The sequence below is a fragment of the Anser brachyrhynchus genome (assembly GCF_964034855.1).
Source record: "Anser brachyrhynchus genome assembly, chromosome: 9".
Lineage (NCBI taxonomy): Eukaryota > Metazoa > Chordata > Aves > Anseriformes > Anatidae > Anser > Anser brachyrhynchus.
This window is the reverse complement of record NC_137703.1, coordinates 27,639,378-27,657,289: the sequence shown is the minus strand read 5'-3', so window position 1 is coordinate 27,657,289 and position 17,912 is coordinate 27,639,378. Positions and strand designations below refer to the sequence as shown.

At 47.2% G+C, this 17,912-nt stretch overlaps 1 long non-coding RNA gene across 1 annotated transcript in view; it reads left to right on the top strand.

Annotated features, from left to right (window-relative positions):
* The first annotated feature begins 328 nt into the window (after positions 1-328).
* The window catches only part of LOC308199705, a 292,808-nt gene continuing 275,224 nt past the window's right edge, over positions 329-17,912 (top strand). The window contains exon 1 of the long non-coding RNA XR_013954881.1: positions 329-4,854. This is a non-coding gene — a long non-coding RNA (uncharacterized lncRNA). The remainder of the gene's footprint in view (positions 4,855-17,912) is intronic.

Genomic DNA, 17,912 nt, shown 5'->3' with positions numbered 1-17,912 from the left:
TGGTTAGCTCTGCTATGAGGTTTGTTGTTGGGGGTAAGGCTATGTTTGTTAGATTGGCCAGCAATCATCAGGTAGCTATGAGTGGTAGGAGAGGTTGTAGGCCTCGTGTGAGTAGTAGAATTCGGCTGTGCGTACGTTCATAGTTTGTGTTGGCTAGGCAGAATAGTATGGAGGTAGTTAGTCCATGGGAAATTATTAGGATCATTGCCCCTGAGAATGATCAGTGGGTTTGGATTATTCCTGCGGCGATAACTAGGCCTATGTGGCTAACGGATGAATAAGCGATTAGTGATTTTAGTGATCCTGTACATCTCATGTGGCCAACCACTCCCAACTAGGATTCCAAGACGCCTCATCACCCATCATAGAAGAACTCGTTGAATTCCACGACCACGCCCTAATCGTTGCCCTAGCTATCTGCAGCCTAGTTCTCTACCTTTTAGCCCACATACTAACAGAAAAACTCTCGTCCAATGCTGTAGACGCCCAAGAAGTAGAGCTGATCTGGACAATCCTACCTGCTATCGTCCTGGTACTCCTCGCCCTCCCATCCCTACAAATCCTCTACATAATGGACAAAATCGACGAACCAGACCTCACCCTAAAAGCCATCGGCCACCAATGATACTGAAGCTACGAATACACAGACTTCAAAGACCTATCATTCGACTCCTACATAGTGCCCACCCCAGACTTACCCAACGGCCACTTCCGACTGCTAGAAGTTGACCACCGCGTAGTTATCCCAATAGAATCCCCCATCCGCGTGATCATTACTGCAGGAGACGTACTCCACTCCTGAGCAGTCCCAACGCTCGGAGTTAAAACAGACGCAATCCCAGGCCGACTAAACCAAACTTCATTCATTACCACCCGGCCTGGGATTTTTTACGGACAATGCTCAGAAATTTGCGGGGCTAATCACAGCTACATACCCATTGTAGTAGAATCAACCCCACTCCCACATTTCGAGGCCTGATCGTCCCTTCTATCATCATCCTAATCATTAAGAAGCTATGCAACAGCACTAGCCTTTTAAGCTAGCCAAAGAGGGACTTCCCCCTCCTTAATGATATGCCACAGCTTAACCCCGCACCATGATTTTCAATCATAATTATAACCTGATTAACCCTAGCACTCCTCATCCAACCAAAACTACTAGCCTTCACCACAACCAACCCCCCATCAAATAAGACCTCCCTCACTACCAAACCCACACCATGATCCTGACCATGAACCTAAGCTTCTTTGACCAATTTTCCAGCCCCAATCTATTCGGCATCCCCTTAATCCTACTATCCCTACTCTTCCCAGCCCTACTATTCCCGTCCCCAAACAACCGATGAATCAACAACCGCCTTTCTACTATCCAAACATGACTCCTTCACCTAATCACAAAACAACTAATAGTCCCACTCAACAAAAATGGCCACAAATGAGCCATAATATTTACATCCCTAATAATCATACTTCTTACAATCAACCTTCTAGGCCTCCTTCCATATACATTCACCCCAACCACCCAACTATCTATGAACATAGCCCTAGCCTTCCCACTATGGCTCGCCACACTACTAACAGGCATGTTTAACCATGTACGTGCCCCAGGGCCGGCTTAAAGTAGGCTCTATTGTCCCACTTTACTGCTAAATCCGCCTTCCAGAAGTGGTTTCACGCTTCTTTCCGTGTGCCCTATGAATAGGGAATGTAGCCCATTTCTTCCACTCCATAGGCTATACCTTGACCTGTCTTATTAGCGGGGTGCTATTGTGTCCACTGTTGTGCTCTCATTCGAGGTGGGCTGGCGACGGCGGTATGTAGGCTGTGTTGGCAAGGGGTGGTTGGGTTAATCGGGGATTATCGATTGTAGAACAGGCTCCTCTAGGTGGGTTTGGGGCACCGCCAAGTCCTTAGAGTTTTAAGCGTTTGTGCTCGTAGTTCTCTGGCGGATACTTCGGTAAAGTAAGTATCAAGATTTAGGGCCAGGCATAGTGGGGTATCTAATCCCAGTTTGGGCCCTGGCTTTCGTGGGTTTAAATCAGTCGTTAGTTCCTAAGATCATCTTAATGGTGTGTTTAGGTGCATCTTGGGCTTATGACAGCTCAGTTGCATTTTGATCTTAGTTAGCTAGGATAGGCATTTTACCACTCTTTACGCCGTGTCAATAGGACGGTTGATTTGGGTTTCTTGTATGACCGCGGTGGCTGGCACAAGATTTACCAACCCTTGAAGTTAGGCTGTTGCTATAACTAAGTCAAGTTTGCACTCATTGCTTAATGTTAATTACTGCTGAATACCCGTGGGGGCGTGGCTTAGCGAGGCGTCTTGGGCTACTACTTGGGTGTGCCTGATACCCGCTCCTCAAGGCCTGTATGGGGGTAGGTGGTCGAGGGCGTTTACACTGGGGCGCGGATACTTGCATGTATATATTTAGCAAAAACCAACCGTAAGGTTAGGACTAAGTCTTTTGTCCGCAGGCATGTTTTATGCCATCTTGGCAACTTCAGTGCCATGCTTTGTGTTAAGCTATGTGGACGGGGGTGTGGTTAGCTGATAGTTGAGTGGTGAGTGAGAGTGAAGTATATGAAATTATTGCTTGTGTTTACTATTTTTAGTACTGGAGTTTCTCTAATAAGTTTAAGTTATTTTGTATGTGTTTGTGTGTATATATACATCGTTCCGATGATGTCATGGAAGGGATGATTAATGGAGTTTTAGAGGTAGTTTGCTGGGATTGGGCGATGAAGGTTTATGCTACATGGTGGTTAGCGAAAGTTTACTGGTTTAGTTTGTGAAGCGCAGGGGTTGCGCTTAATGATTTGTTGTTTTGTGCTATGTCCAACGAGCATTCATCCAATAGCCCCATTTAACCCGGAGGGTGGAGGTAACATTAACTGAATGTGGTCAAAGTGCATCAGTGTCAGGATGATTCCCCATATACGCCAACCGTCTCATCGAGGGACCCTTGAAATATAGGATAGGCCGTGAGGCAGGTGTGTCCAGGCTTAGATTGTGGGACCCCCGAGATCACTGGGAATAGCCACCTGTGAGGTAACCCCGGAAAAAATAAGAGGAACCAGAGGCGCCAAAAAGCTGGAACATGCCGCGATTACGCATTGAGAAGGTGAAAGTACTCACAGATGCCACTTTGAAGGGCAAGGAGGTGTGAGTGAACCCAATGGATGGCCCTGACCGAGGAACCAGAGGCGCAAAAATGTGAGGAGGGCGAGGGGTTTAGGGGGAACGTATGGGCCTGAAGCTAGTCATACCGGACATTATGTGCAACGGGTTGCTGATTTCACGTGAGGAGTACGATTAATAAATCCGTCTGATACGAACTGCATGAGATATGTGGTGGAGAGTTGTTGTTGGAGCATGTCCTGTGAGCATTCATTAAAATGGGGTCTTGTTATGCGCTTGAGTGGAGTTGTATTGGGTGTTGTGGGGTATGGTCCTAGAACATTCATGCCGGGTGGTTTGGTAGGAGTGTGTTTAAGGGTTTAATGGCCGTGTACATGTATGGGTTTAGCACCTGCTTATAAGATAGTCCGTATATAATGTATATTACTGGTACTATAGTATGTATGTATATGGGGTATATAAATTTATGCACGAATATGCATAACCAAATACCCCCGCCTCGGGGGGGGAGGGGGGGGGGGTTAAGCATAATGGCATAGATGGGGTAGAATTATTGGGGGCTTGCGGTTAGTTCCTGTAGTTGAGAACAATGGCGGCTTTTCGAGCCGCAGGCCTCGGGTAGTGTCCGGGCAGGAATAATGACTTATTTTATGTTTTTTTTAGGGATTTGCTTTGCGGTGGGTGTTTTGGGTGTGGCGTCGAATCCTTCGCCGTATTATGGGGTTGTTGGTTTGGTGTTAGCGTCTGTGGCGGGGTGCGGGTGGTTGCTGGGCCTTGGGGTTTCGTTCGTGGCTTTAGTGCTGTTTATGGTGTATTTGGGGGGTATGCTGGTGGTGTTTGTTTATTCAGTAGCTTTAGCAGCGGAGCCTTTCCCTGGGGCTTGGGGGGATTGACGGGTGATTGGATGTGCAGTAGCGTTTGTGGCAATTGTTTTTGGGGGGTTGGTGTTTGGGGGGTTTATGGGGGCTTGGAAGTTCGGGGTTTCTACTGTGAATAATGTTGGGGTGTTTGTTGTTCGGTCGGATTTTAGTGGAGTTTCCATGTTTTATTCACATGGGGCAGGGATGTTTTTAGTGGCGGGTTGGGGGCTGTTGTTGACTTTGTTTGTTGTATTGGAGCTTGTGCGGGGGTTGTCGCGGGGTGCTATTCGGGCGGTTTAGGGGTTAGGGTCAGAGAATAGTTTATTGAAAATGCCAGCTTTGGGAGCTGGAGATAAAGGTTTGAGTCCTTTTTTTCTGAGTTTGGGGTACTCTAAGAAGTGGTAAGTCTTCAATCTTTGGTTTACAAGACCAATGTTTTTATAAACTATTAGAGTATTTAGCAGTTGAGTATTTTGTTTTCTAGGGCGCTTGCGGCGGGGAGGAGAAATAGGAGGATAGTGAAGTAGGCGATTGAAGCGAGTTGGCCGATGATGACGAATGGGTGTTCGACGGGTTGGCTTCCTACTCATGTTAGGACGAGGAGGTCGGCGACTAGTACTCAGAATAGGAGCTGGGAGAGTGGTCGGAATGTTATTGCTCGTTGTTTTGATTTGTGCAGGAATGGGATTAGGAATAGGATCAGTACGGAGGCGGCCAGTGCTAATACGCCTCCTAGTTTATTTGGGATTGAACGTAGGATGGCGTAGGCGAATAGGAAGTATCATTCTGGCTTGATGTGTGGTGGGGTTACTAGTGGGTTTGCTGCGGTGAAGTTTTCTGGGTCTCCCAGGAGGTTAACCGCTCATGCTTCTTTCTTATGAGACGTTAGTAAACCAATTACATAGCCTTGTCAAGACTAAATCACAGGTAAAAATCCTGTACATCTCATGTGGCCAACCACTCCCAACTAGGATTCCAAGACGCCTCATCACCCATCATAGAAGAACTCGTTGAATTCCACGACCACGCCCTAATCGTTGCCCTAGCTATCTGCAGCCTAGTTCTCTACCTTTTAGCCCACATACTAACAGAAAAACTCTCGTCCAATGCTGTAGACGCCCAAGAAGTAGAGCTGATCTGGACAATCCTACCTGCTATCGTCCTGGTACTGTTATCCTTTAAAAGTAAGGGGGCTGAGGTTTTAGGCTCAGATGTAAGAGTTAGCAGCTCTTGTTGGTTAAACCCTCCCCTCGGCAGGTAAGAAGGTTTGAACTTCTATTCTTAGAATCACAGTCTAATGTTTGGTTTAAACTATACTTGCATGAGGGGATTCCGGAGATCAGTTCGGGTTTGAGGATTAGGAGGAATATTGGGATAATGTGGAGTGTTATGAGCAGGTGTTCTCGCGTGGTTGAGTTTTGCATAGATGTGATGTGGGAGGGGATTGAGCCTCGTTGGGTCATTAGTAGTATGAATAAGGTGTAGGAGGCGGTTAGTAGGGTTGCGATTCCTGTTAGGATGATCGTGAAGGCAGATCAGTTGAATAAGGTGATTATAATGGTTAGCTCTGCTATGAGGTTTGTTGTTGGGGGTAAGGCTATGTTTGTTAGATTGGCCAGCAATCATCAGGTAGCTATGAGTGGTAGGAGAGGTTGTAGGCCTCGTGTGAGTAGTAGAATTCGGCTGTGCGTACGTTCATAGTTTGTGTTGGCTAGGCAGAATAGTATGGAGGAAGTTAGTCCATGGGAAATTATTAGGATCATTGCCCCTGAGAATGATCAGTGGGTTTGGATTATTCCTGCGGCGATAACTAGGCCTATGTGGCTAACGGATGAATAAGCGATTAGTGATTTTAGGTCTGTCTGTCGTAGGCAGATTGAGCTAGTCATTAGGGCGCCTCATAGGGCCAGGGTTAGGAAGGGGTAGTGCAGGAGGTTGGACAGTGGGCCCATAAATAGAGTGACTCGTATAATTCCGTATCCTCCTAGCTTTAGTAGTAGGGCGGCGAGGAGTATTGAGCCTGCGATGGGTGCTTCTACGTGGGCTTTTGGCAGTCAGAGGTGTAGGCCGTATAGTGGGGCTTTTACTATGAATGCTATGAGCAGTGCTAGACCTGATAGTATTCCTGTCCATGAGGTGGATAGGGTTGGGTGGGTTAGTTGTAGGGTTGGCAGGTGCAGGGTGCCAATTTTCACGTATAGGTGTATGATTGTGATTAGCAGGGGTAGAGAGCTTACTGGCGTGTAGAATAGCAGGTAGATGCCAGCGCTTAGGCGTTCTGGTTGGTTCCCCCATCGGGTGATTAAGATTAGGGTGGGAATGAGGGTTGCTTCAAATGAGATGTAAAATAGTGCTAGTTCTGTGGTGGAAAAGGCTAGTAGGATGAATGGCTGGACTGCGACTAAGGTTGAGATAAAGATTCGTTTGCGTTGTAGGGGTTCTTGTTGCAGGTGGTTTTGGCTTGCTATGATTATGAGTGGGAGTAGTCAGCAGGATAGTACTAGGAGGGGGGATGAGATTTGGTCAATTCCTGTTCAGTTGGATAAAAATTTGTAGGGGTAGTAGGTTGGGATTAATCACTGTAGGCTTAGGGCAGCGATTAGGAGGCTGTATAAGGTGGTGTTAGTCCATAGAAATTTTGGTGGAGACAGCAGGGCTGTTGGAAGAAGTATGATTGTGGGTAGGATGATTTTTAGCATTGCAGGAGGTTTAGGTTGTGTAGATGGTCGGAGCCATGTGTGCGGGTGGAGGCTACTAGGATGGCCAGGCCTGTGCCCGCCTCACACGCTGAGAAGGTTAGCATGAGAATTGGTACCATGGTGAATGAGGAGACTTGGTTTACGATGGATCATATTGATAGGCCTACGAATATCGATAATATTATGCTTTCAAGGCATAGTAGGGCGGATACTAGGTGGGTTCGGTGGAAGGCTAGTCCTAGTCCGCTGAAAATGAAGGCTGAGTAGAAGCTTAAATGTAGGGGCGACATAAGAAAGTTACAGGGTTGGCTGTAATCTGCTGGGTCGAAACCAGCTATCTTTTTGGTTAGACTAACTTTCTGTTATTCTGCTCATTCTAGGCCCCCTTGAATTCACTCGTAGGCCAGTCCGAGTGTTAGGAGAAGGAGGATCGCTACAGTTCAGGTGAGGGTCATTAGGGGGGATTGGAGTTGGACGGCTCATGGCAGGGGGAGTAGGAGGGCGATTTCTAGGTCGAATAGGACGAACAGGATGGCTACTGAGGAAGAATCGGACTGAGAATGGTAATCGAGCAGATCCAAGTGGGTCGAATCCACATTCGTACGGTGAGAGTTTCTCTGAGTCGGGGTTTATTTGGGCGAGTCAGAAGTTTAATGCGGTTAGGGCGGCGCTTAGGATTGATGATAGGGCGAATATGAACATGAGTGCGTTCATTGCTCTCCTCTGGGTTTATACCAGATTCTAGAGATTGGAAGTCAATTGTAATTAATATACTAGAAGAGCAAGATCCTCATCAGTAGATGGTTATGTAGAGGAATAGTCAGATGACGTCTACGAAGTGTCAGTATCAGGCTGCTGCCTCGAATCCGAAGTGGTGGTCTGATGTAAAGTGGAACTTGATCAGTCGGAAGAGGCAGACGGTCAGGAAGGAGGATCCGATGATTACGTGGAGTCCGTGGAATCCAGTGGCAACGAAGAAGGTAGATCCGTAGACGCTATCGGCGATTGAGAATGGGGCTTCGTGGTATTCTATTGCTTGTAGGGCTGTGAAGTAGAATCCCAGGAGGATCGTTAGGGTTAGGGCGTGGATGGCGTGTTTTCGGTTTCCTTCTGTGATGCTGTGATGGGCTCACGTTACGGTAACGCCTGAGGCTAGTAGGATGGCTGTGTTTAGTAGGGGGACTTCTATCGGGTTGAGTGGTTTAATTCCTGTTGGGGGTCATTGGCCTCCTAGTTCTGGGGTTGGGGCCAGGCTCGAGTGGAAGAACGCTCAGAAGAACCCTAAGAAGAAGAATGCTTCGGATGTGATGAAAAGGATTATGCCGTATCGTAGGCCTTTTTGGACTGTGGGAGTGTGATGGCCTTGGAAGGTGCTTTCTCGTACAATGTCTCGTCATCATTGGAGTATTACTAGGAGTATTGAGATGAGGCCTAGGGTTAGTAGTATGGATGAGTTGTAGTGGAATCACATGATTAATCCTGAGGTTGTGAGTAGGGCGGCGGCTGCCCCGAAGATTGGTCAAGGGCTTGGGTCAACTATGTGATATGAGTGTGCTTGGTGTGCCATTAGATGTTTTCTTGTAAGTATAGGCTTAGAAGGAGCACGAAGACGTAGGCCTGGATTATGGCTACTGCTACTTCTAGGATGGTTAGGAGTAGTAGGATGATTATTGTTAGGATGGATACTGCAGGAAGGGTGGGTATTAATGCAATGGAGGCTGTAGAGATGAGTTGGATGAGTAAGTGTCCTGCTGTAAGGTTGGCTGTAAGGCGGACTCCGAGGGCTAGGGGGCGGATTAGTAGGCTGGTTGTTTCGATCAGGATTAGTGCGGGGATTAGGGGTGTAGGGGTACCTTCGGGTAATAGGTGGGCTAAAGAGGCTGATGGTTGGTTTCGTAGGCCTGTTAGTAGTGTGGCGAGCCATAGTGGGAAGGCTAGGGCTATGTTCATAGATAGTTGGGTGGTTGGGGTGAATGTATATGGAAGGAGGCCTAGAAGGTTGATTGTAAGAAGTATGATTATTAGGGATGTAAATATTATGGCTCATTTGTGGCCATTTTTGTTGAGTGGGACTATTAGTTGTTTTGTGATTAGGTGAAGGAGTCATGTTTGGATAGTAGAAAGGCGGTTGTTGATTCATCGGTTGTTTGGGGACGGGAATAGTAGGGCTGGGAAGAGTAGGGATAGTAGGATTAAGGGGATGCCGAATAGATTGGGGCTGGAAAATTGGTCAAAGAAGCTTAGGTTCATGGTCAGGATCATGGTGTGGGTTTGGTAGTGAGGGAGGTCTTATTTGATGGGGGGTTGGTTGTGGTGAAGGCTAGTAGTTTTGGTTGGATGAGGAGTGCTAGGGTTAATCAGGTTATAATTATGATTGAAAATCATGGTGCGGGGTTAAGCTGTGGCATATCATTAAGGAGGGGGAAGTCCCTCTTTGGCTAGCTTAAAAGGCTAGTGCTGTTGCATAGCTTCTTAATGATTAGGATGATGATAGAAGGGACGATCAGGCCTCGAAATGTGGGAGTGGGGTTGATTCTACTACAATGGGTATGTAGCTGTGATTAGCCCCGCAAATTTCTGAGCATTGTCCGTAAAAAATCCCAGGCCGGGTGGTAATGAATGAAGTTTGGTTTAGTCGGCCTGGGATTGCGTCTGTTTTAACTCCGAGCGTTGGGACTGCTCAGGAGTGGAGTACGTCTCCTGCAGTAATGATCACGCGGATGGGGGATTCTATTGGGATAACTACGCGGTGGTCAACTTCTAGCAGTCGGAAGTGGCCGTTGGGTAAGTCTGGGGTGGGCACTATGTAGGAGTCGAATGATAGGTCTTTGAAGTCTGTGTATTCGTAGCTTCAGTATCATTGGTGGCCGATGGCTTTTAGGGTGAGGTCTGGTTCGTCGATTTTGTCCATTATGTAGAGGATTTGTAGGGATGGGAGGGCGAGGAGTACCAGGACGATAGCAGGTAGGATTGTCCAGATCAGCTCTACTTCTTGGGCGTCTACAGCATTGGACGAGAGTTTTTCTGTTAGTATGTGGGCTAAAAGGTAGAGAACTAGGCTGCAGATAGCTAGGGCAACGATTAGGGCGTGGTCGTGGAATTCAACGAGTTCTTCTATGATGGGTGATGAGGCGTCTTGGAATCCTAGTTGGGAGTGGTTGGCCACATGAGATGTACAGGATTTTTACCTGTGATTTAGTCTTGACAAGGCTATGTAATTGGTTTACTAACGTCTCATAAGAAAGAAGCATGAGCGGTTAACCTCCTGGGAGACCCAGAAAACTTCACCGCAGCAAACCCACTAGTAACCCCACCACACATCAAGCCAGAATGATACTTCCTATTCGCCTACGCCATCCTACGTTCAATCCCAAATAAACTAGGAGGCGTATTAGCACTGGCCGCCTCCGTACTGATCCTATTCCTAATCCCATTCCTGCACAAATCAAAACAACGAGCAATAACATTCCGACCACTCTCCCAGCTCCTATTCTGAGTACTAGTCGCCGACCTCCTCGTCCTAACATGAGTAGGAAGCCAACCCGTCGAACACCCATTCGTCATCATCGGCCAACTCGCTTCAATCGCCTACTTCACTATCCTCCTATTTCTCCTCCCCGCCGCAAGCGCCCTAGAAAACAAAATACTCAACTGCTAAATACTCTAATAGTTTATAAAAACATTGGTCTTGTAAACCAAAGATTGAAGACTTACCACTTCTTAGAGTACCCCAAACTCAGAAAAAAAGGACTCAAACCTTTATCTCCAGCTCCCAAAGCTGGCATTTTCAATAAACTATTCTCTGACCCTAACCCCTAAACCGCCCGAATAGCACCCCGCGACAACCCCCGCACAAGCTCCAATACAACAAACAAAGTCAACAACAGCCCCCAACCCGCCACTAAAAACATCCCTGCCCCATGTGAATAAAACATGGAAACTCCACTAAAATCCGACCGAACAACAAACACCCCAACATTATTCACAGTAGAAACCCCGAACTTCCAAGCCCCCATAAACCCCCCAAACACCAACCCCCCAAAAACAATTGCCACAAACGCTACTGCACATCCAATCACCCGTCAATCTCCCCAAGCCCCAGGGAAAGGCTCCGCTGCTAAAGCTACTGAATAAACAAACACCACCAGCATACCCCCCAAATACACCATAAACAGCACTAAAGCCACGAACGAAACCCCAAGGCCCAGCAACCACCCGCACCCCGCCACAGACGCTAACACCAAACCAACAACCCCATAATACGGCGAAGGATTCGACGCCACACCCAAAACACCCACCGCAAAGCAAATCCCTAAAAAAAACATAAAATAAGTCATTATTCCTGCCCGGACACTACCCGAGGCCTGCGGCTCGAAAAGCCGCCATTGTTCTCAACTACAGGAACTAACCGCAAGCCCCCAATAATTCTACCCCATCTATGCCATTATGCTTAACCCCCCCCCCCTCCCCCCCCGAGGCGGGGGTATTTGGTTATGCATATTCGTGCATAAATTTATATACCCCATATACATACATACTATAGTACCAGTAATATACATTATATACGGACTATCTTATAAGCAGGTGCTAAACCCATACATGTACACGGCCATTAAACCCTTAAACACACTCCTACCAAACCACCCGGCATGAATGTTCTAGGACCATACCCCACAACACCCAATACAACTCCACTCAAGCGCATAACAAGACCCCATTTTAATGAATGCTCACAGGACATGCTCCAACAACAACTCTCCACCACATATCTCATGCAGTTCGTATCAGACGGATTTATTAATCGTACTCCTCACGTGAAATCAGCAACCCGTTGCACATAATGTCCGGTATGACTAGCTTCAGGCCCATACGTTCCCCCTAAACCCCTCGCCCTCCTCACATTTTTGCGCCTCTGGTTCCTCGGTCAGGGCCATCCATTGGGTTCACTCACCCCTCCTTGCCCTTCAAAGTGGCATCTGTGAGTACTTTCACCTTCTCAATGCGTAATCGCGGCATGTTCCAGCTTTTTGGCGCCTCTGGTTCCTCTTATTTTTTCCGGGGTTACCTCACAGGTGGCTATTCCCAGTGATCTCGGGGGTCCCACAATCTAAGCCTGGACACACCTGCCTCACGGCCTATCCTATATTTCAAGGGTCCCTCGATGAGACGGTTGGCGTATATGGGGAATCATCCTGACACTGATGCACTTTGACCACATTCAGTTAATGTTACCTCCACCCTCCGGGTTAAATGGGGCTATTGGATGAATGCTCGTTGGACATAGCACAAAACAACAAATCATTAAGCGCAACCCCTGCGCTTCACAAACTAAACCAGTAAACTTTCGCTAACCACCATGTAGCATAAACCTTCATCGCCCAATCCCAGCAAACTACCTCTAAAACTCCATTAATCATCCCTTCCATGACATCATCGGAACGATGTATATATACACACAAACACATACAAAATAACTTAAACTTATTAGAGAAACTCCAGTACTAAAAATAGTAAACACAAGCAATAATTTCATATACTTCACTCTCACTCACCACTCAACTATCAGCTAACCACACCCCCGTCCACATAGCTTAACACAAAGCATGGCACTGAAGTTGCCAAGATGGCATAAAACATGCCTGCGGACAAAAGACTTAGTCCTAACCTTACGGTTGGTTTTTGCTAAATATATACATGCAAGTATCCGCGCCCCAGTGTAAACGCCCTCGACCACCTACCCCCATACAGGCCTTGAGGAGCGGGTATCAGGCACACCCAAGTAGTAGCCCAAGACGCCTCGCTAAGCCACGCCCCCACGGGTATTCAGCAGTAATTAACATTAAGCAATGAGTGCAAACTTGACTTAGTTATAGCAACAGCCTAACTTCAAGGGTTGGTAAATCTTGTGCCAGCCACCGCGGTCATACAAGAAACCCAAATCAACCGTCCTATTGACACGGCGTAAAGAGTGGTAAAATGCCTATCCTAGCTAACTAAGATCAAAATGCAACTGAGCTGTCATAAGCCCAAGATGCACCTAAACACACCATTAAGATGATCTTAGGAACTAACGACTGATTTAAACCCACGAAAGCCAGGGCCCAAACTGGGATTAGATACCCCACTATGCCTGGCCCTAAATCTTGATACTTACTTTACCGAAGTATCCGCCAGAGAACTACGAGCACAAACGCTTAAAACTCTAAGGACTTGGCGGTGCCCCAAACCCACCTAGAGGAGCCTGTTCTACAATCGATAATCCCCGATTAACCCAACCACCCCTTGCCAACACAGCCTACATACCGCCGTCGCCAGCCCACCTCGAATGAGAGCACAACAGTGGACACAATAGCACCCCGCTAATAAGACAGGTCAAGGTATAGCCTATGGAGTGGAAGAAATGGGCTACATTCCCTATTCATAGGGCACACGGAAAGAAGCGTGAAACCACTTCTGGAAGGCGGATTTAGCAGTAAAGTGGGACAATAGAGCCTACTTTAAGCCGGCCCTGGGGCACGTACATGGTTAAACATGCCTGTTAGTAGTGTGGCGAGCCATAGTGGGAAGGCTAGGGCTATGTTCATAGATAGTTGGGTGGTTGGGGTGAATGTATATGGAAGGAGGCCTAGAAGGTTGATTGTAAGAAGTATGATTATTAGGGATGTAAATATTATGGCTCATTTGTGGCCATTTTTGTTGAGTGGGACTATTAGTTGTTTTGTGATTAGGTGAAGGAGTCATGTTTGGATAGTAGAAAGGCGGTTGTTGATTCATCGGTTGTTTGGGGACGGGAATAGTAGGGCTGGGAAGAGTAGGGATAGTAGGATTAAGGGGATGCCGAATAGATTGGGGCTGGAAAATTGGTCAAAGAAGCTTAGGTTCATGGTCAGGATCATGGTGTGGGTTTGGTAGTGAGGGAGGTCTTATTTGATGGGGGGTTGGTTGTGGTGAAGGCTAGTAGTTTTGGTTGGATGAGGAGTGCTAGGGTTAATCAGGTTATAATTATGATTGAAAATCATGGTGCGGGGTTAAGCTGTGGCATATCATTAAGGAGGGGGAAGTCCCTCTTTGGCTAGCTTAAAAGGCTAGTGCTGTTGCATAGCTTCTTAATGATTAGGATGATGATAGAAGGGACGATCAGGCCTCGAAATGTGGGAGTGGGGTTGATTCTACTACAATGGGTATGTAGCTGTGATTAGCCCCGCAAATTTCTGAGCATTGTCCGTAAAAAATCCCAGGCCGGGTGGTAATGAATGAAGTTTGGTTTAGTCGGCCTGGGATTGCGTCTGTTTTAACTCCGAGCGTTGGGACTGCTCAGGAGTGGAGTACGTCTCCTGCAGTAATGATCACGCGGATGGGGGATTCTATTGGGATAACTACGCGGTGGTCAACTTCTAGCAGTCGGAAGTGGCCGTTGGGTAAGTCTGGGGTGGGCACTATGTAGGAGTCGAATGATAGGTCTTTGAAGTCTGTGTATTCGTAGCTTCAGTATCATTGGTGGCCGATGGCTTTTAGGGTGAGGTCTGGTTCGTCGATTTTGTCCATTATGTAGAGGATTTGTAGGGATGGGAGGGCGAGGAGTACCAGGACGATAGCAGGTAGGATTGTCCAGATCAGCTCTACTTCTTGGGCGTCTACAGCATTGGACGAGAGTTTTTCTGTTAGTATGTGGGCTAAAAGGTAGAGAACTAGGCTGCAGATAGCTAGGGCAACGATTAGGGCGTGGTCGTGGAATTCAACGAGTTCTTCTATGATGGGTGATGAGGCGTCTTGGAATCCTAGTTGGGAGTGGTTGGCCACATGAGATGTACAGGATCACTAAAATCACTAATCGCTTATTCATCCGTTAGCCACATAGGCCTAGTTATCGCCGCAGGAATAATCCAAACCCACTGATCATTCTCAGGGGCAATGATCCTAATAATTTCCCATGGACTAACTACCTCCATACTATTCTGCCTAGCCAACACAAACTATGAACGTACGCACAGCCGAATTCTACTACTCACACGAGGCCTACAACCTCTCCTACCACTCATAGCTACCTGATGATTGCTGGCCAATCTAACAAACATAGCCTTACCCCCAACAACAAACCTCATAGCAGAGCTAACCATTATAATCACCTTATTCAACTGATCTGCCTTCACGATCATCCTAACAGGAATCGCAACCCTACTAACCGCCTCCTACACCTTATTCATACTACTAATGACCCAACGAGGCTCAATCCCCTCCCACATCACATCTATGCAAAACTCAACCACGCGAGAACACCTGCTCATAACACTCCACATTATCCCAATATTCCTCCTAATCCTCAAACCCGAACTGATCTCCGGAATCCCCTCATGCAAGTATAGTTTAAACCAAACATTAGACTGTGATTCTAAGAATAGAAGTTCAAACCTTCTTACCTGCCGAGGGGAGGGTTTAACCAACAAGAGCTGCTAACTCTTACATCTGAGCCTAAAACCTCAGCCCCCTTACTTTTAAAGGATAACAGCAATCCACTGGTCTTAGGAACCACCCATCTTGGTGCAAATCCAAGTAAAAGGAGTGAACCCCACACTACTAATCAACTCCCTCACACTACTCACGCTGACAATCCTCCTAACCCCAATCATCCTGCCATTTCTATTTAAAAACTTTAAAAACACCCCACAAGCCACCACCCGCGCTGTTAAAACCGCATTCCTAATTAGCCTAGCCCCTACAACCGCATTCATCTACTCGGGAGTAGAATCTGTCACCTGCCACTGGGAGTGAAAATTCATTATAAACTTTAAAATCCCCCTGAGCCTAAAAATAGACCAATACTCAATAACATTTCTTCCAATCGCCCTATTTGTAACATGATCAATCCTACAATTCGCCATATGATACATGGCCTCAGAGCCATACGTAACAAAATTTTTCACCTACCTACTGACATTCCTAGTCGCCATACTCCTCCTAACAACCGCAAACAACATATTCCTCCTATTCGTAGGCTGGGAAGGAGTACGAATCATGTCCTTCCTTCTCATCGGCTGATGACAAGGCCGAGCAGATGCCAACACCGCCGCCCTACAAGCCGTAATCTACAACCGAATCGGAGACATCGGACTGATCCTGAGCATAGCATGACTAGCTTCAACATTCAACACCTGAGAGATCCAACAAGCCGTACACCCCCACCAAACCCCAATCCTCCCCCTCATAGGATTAATCCTCGCAGCCGCAGGAAAATCCGCCCAATTTGGACTCCACCCATGACTGCCCGCAGCAATAGAAGGCCCCACCCCAGTATCAGCCCTACTGCACTCCAGTACCATAGTAGTAGCCGGAATCTTCCTGCTCATCCGCATGCACCCCCTGCTAGCCACCAACCAGACAGCCCTAACTGCCTGCCTATGCCTAGGTGCTCTATCAACCCTATTCGCTGCCACATGCGCCCTAACCCAAAATGACATCAAAAAAATCATTGCTTTCTCAACATCCAGCCAACTAGGACTAATAATAGTCACTATCGGACTAAACCTCCCACAACTAGCCTTCCTACACATCTCAACCCATGCCTTCTTTAAAGCCATACTATTCCTATGCTCAGGGTCTATCATCCACAACCTAAACGGAGAACAAGATATCCGAAAGATAGGAGGCCTACAGAAAATACTCCCAGTCACTACTTCCTGCCTAACCATCGGAAACCTGGCGCTGATAGGAACCCCATTCCTAGCTGGATTCTACTCAAAAGACCTCATCATCGAAAGCTTAAACACATCATACCTAAATACTTGAGCCCTACTCCTAACCCTTATAGCCACAGCATTCACCGCAACCTACAGCATCCGCATAACCATCCTAGTCCAAGCTGGACAAACCCGAATCCCCCCAATAGTATCAATAAACGAAAACAACCCACTAATCACCGCCCCCCTAACCCGACTCGCCCTAGGCAGCATTACAGCAGAAATAATCATTACCTCTTTCATCACACCAACCAAAACCCCCCCAATAACCATACCCCTTATCACCAAAACCGCTGCCATCCTCATAACAATCCTAGGAATCATCCTAGCCCTAGAACTATCGAACATAACACACACCCTCACTCACCCCAAACCAAACCCCCTCATAAACTTCTCCTCTGCATTAGGGTACTTCAACCCCCTAGTACACCGATTCTTCTCCAAAAACCTACTAGAAAAGGGACAAAACATTGCCCTACACTTGATCGACCTCTCCTGACTCAAAAAAATAGGGCCAGAGGGCCTTGCTGAACTACAAGTAGCCGCAAGCAAAGCCGCAACCTCAATACACACAGGGCTAATTAAGGCCTACCTAGGATCCTTCGCCCTCTCCATCCTGGTAATAATCCTAATAACACACAGACTCACTAATGGCCCCTAACATCCGCAAATCCCATCCCCTACTAAAAATAATCAACAACTCCCTAATCGACCTACCCGCCCCCTCCAACATCTCTGCCTGATGAAACTTCGGCTCCCTTCTAGCCATCTGCTTAGCCACACAAATCCTAACAGGCCTGCTACTAGCCATACACTACACCGCAGACACTTCACTCGCCTTCTCCTCAGTAGCTCACACATGCCGAGACGTCCAGTACGGATGGCTCATCCGCAACCTCCACGCCAACGGTGCTTCGCTCTTCTTTATCTGCATCTACTTACACATCGGACGAGGCCTCTACTACGGCTCCTACCTATACAAAGAAACCTGAAACACAGGAGTAATCCTCCTACTCACCCTAATAGCAACTGCCTTCGTAGGGTATGTCCTACCATGAGGACAAATGTCATTCTGAGGGGCCACCGTAATCACCAACCTATTCTCAGCCATCCCGTACATTGGGCAAACTCTAGTAGAATGAGCCTGAGGAGGATTCTCAGTAGACAATCCAACCTTAACCCGATTCTTCGCCATCCACTTCCTACTGCCCTTCCTAATTGCAGGAATCACCCTAGTCCACCTAACCTTCCTACACGAATCAGGCTCAAATAACCCACTAGGAATCGTATCAGACTGCGACAAAATCCCATTCCACCCATACTTCTCCATTAAAGACAGCTTAGGGCTTACCCTAATAATCACCCCTCTAATAGCACTAGCCCTATTTTCACCGAACCTCCTGGTTCTTGGAATCCTAGTTGGGAGTGGTTGGCCACATGAGATGTACAGGATTTTTACCTGTGATTTAGTCTTGACA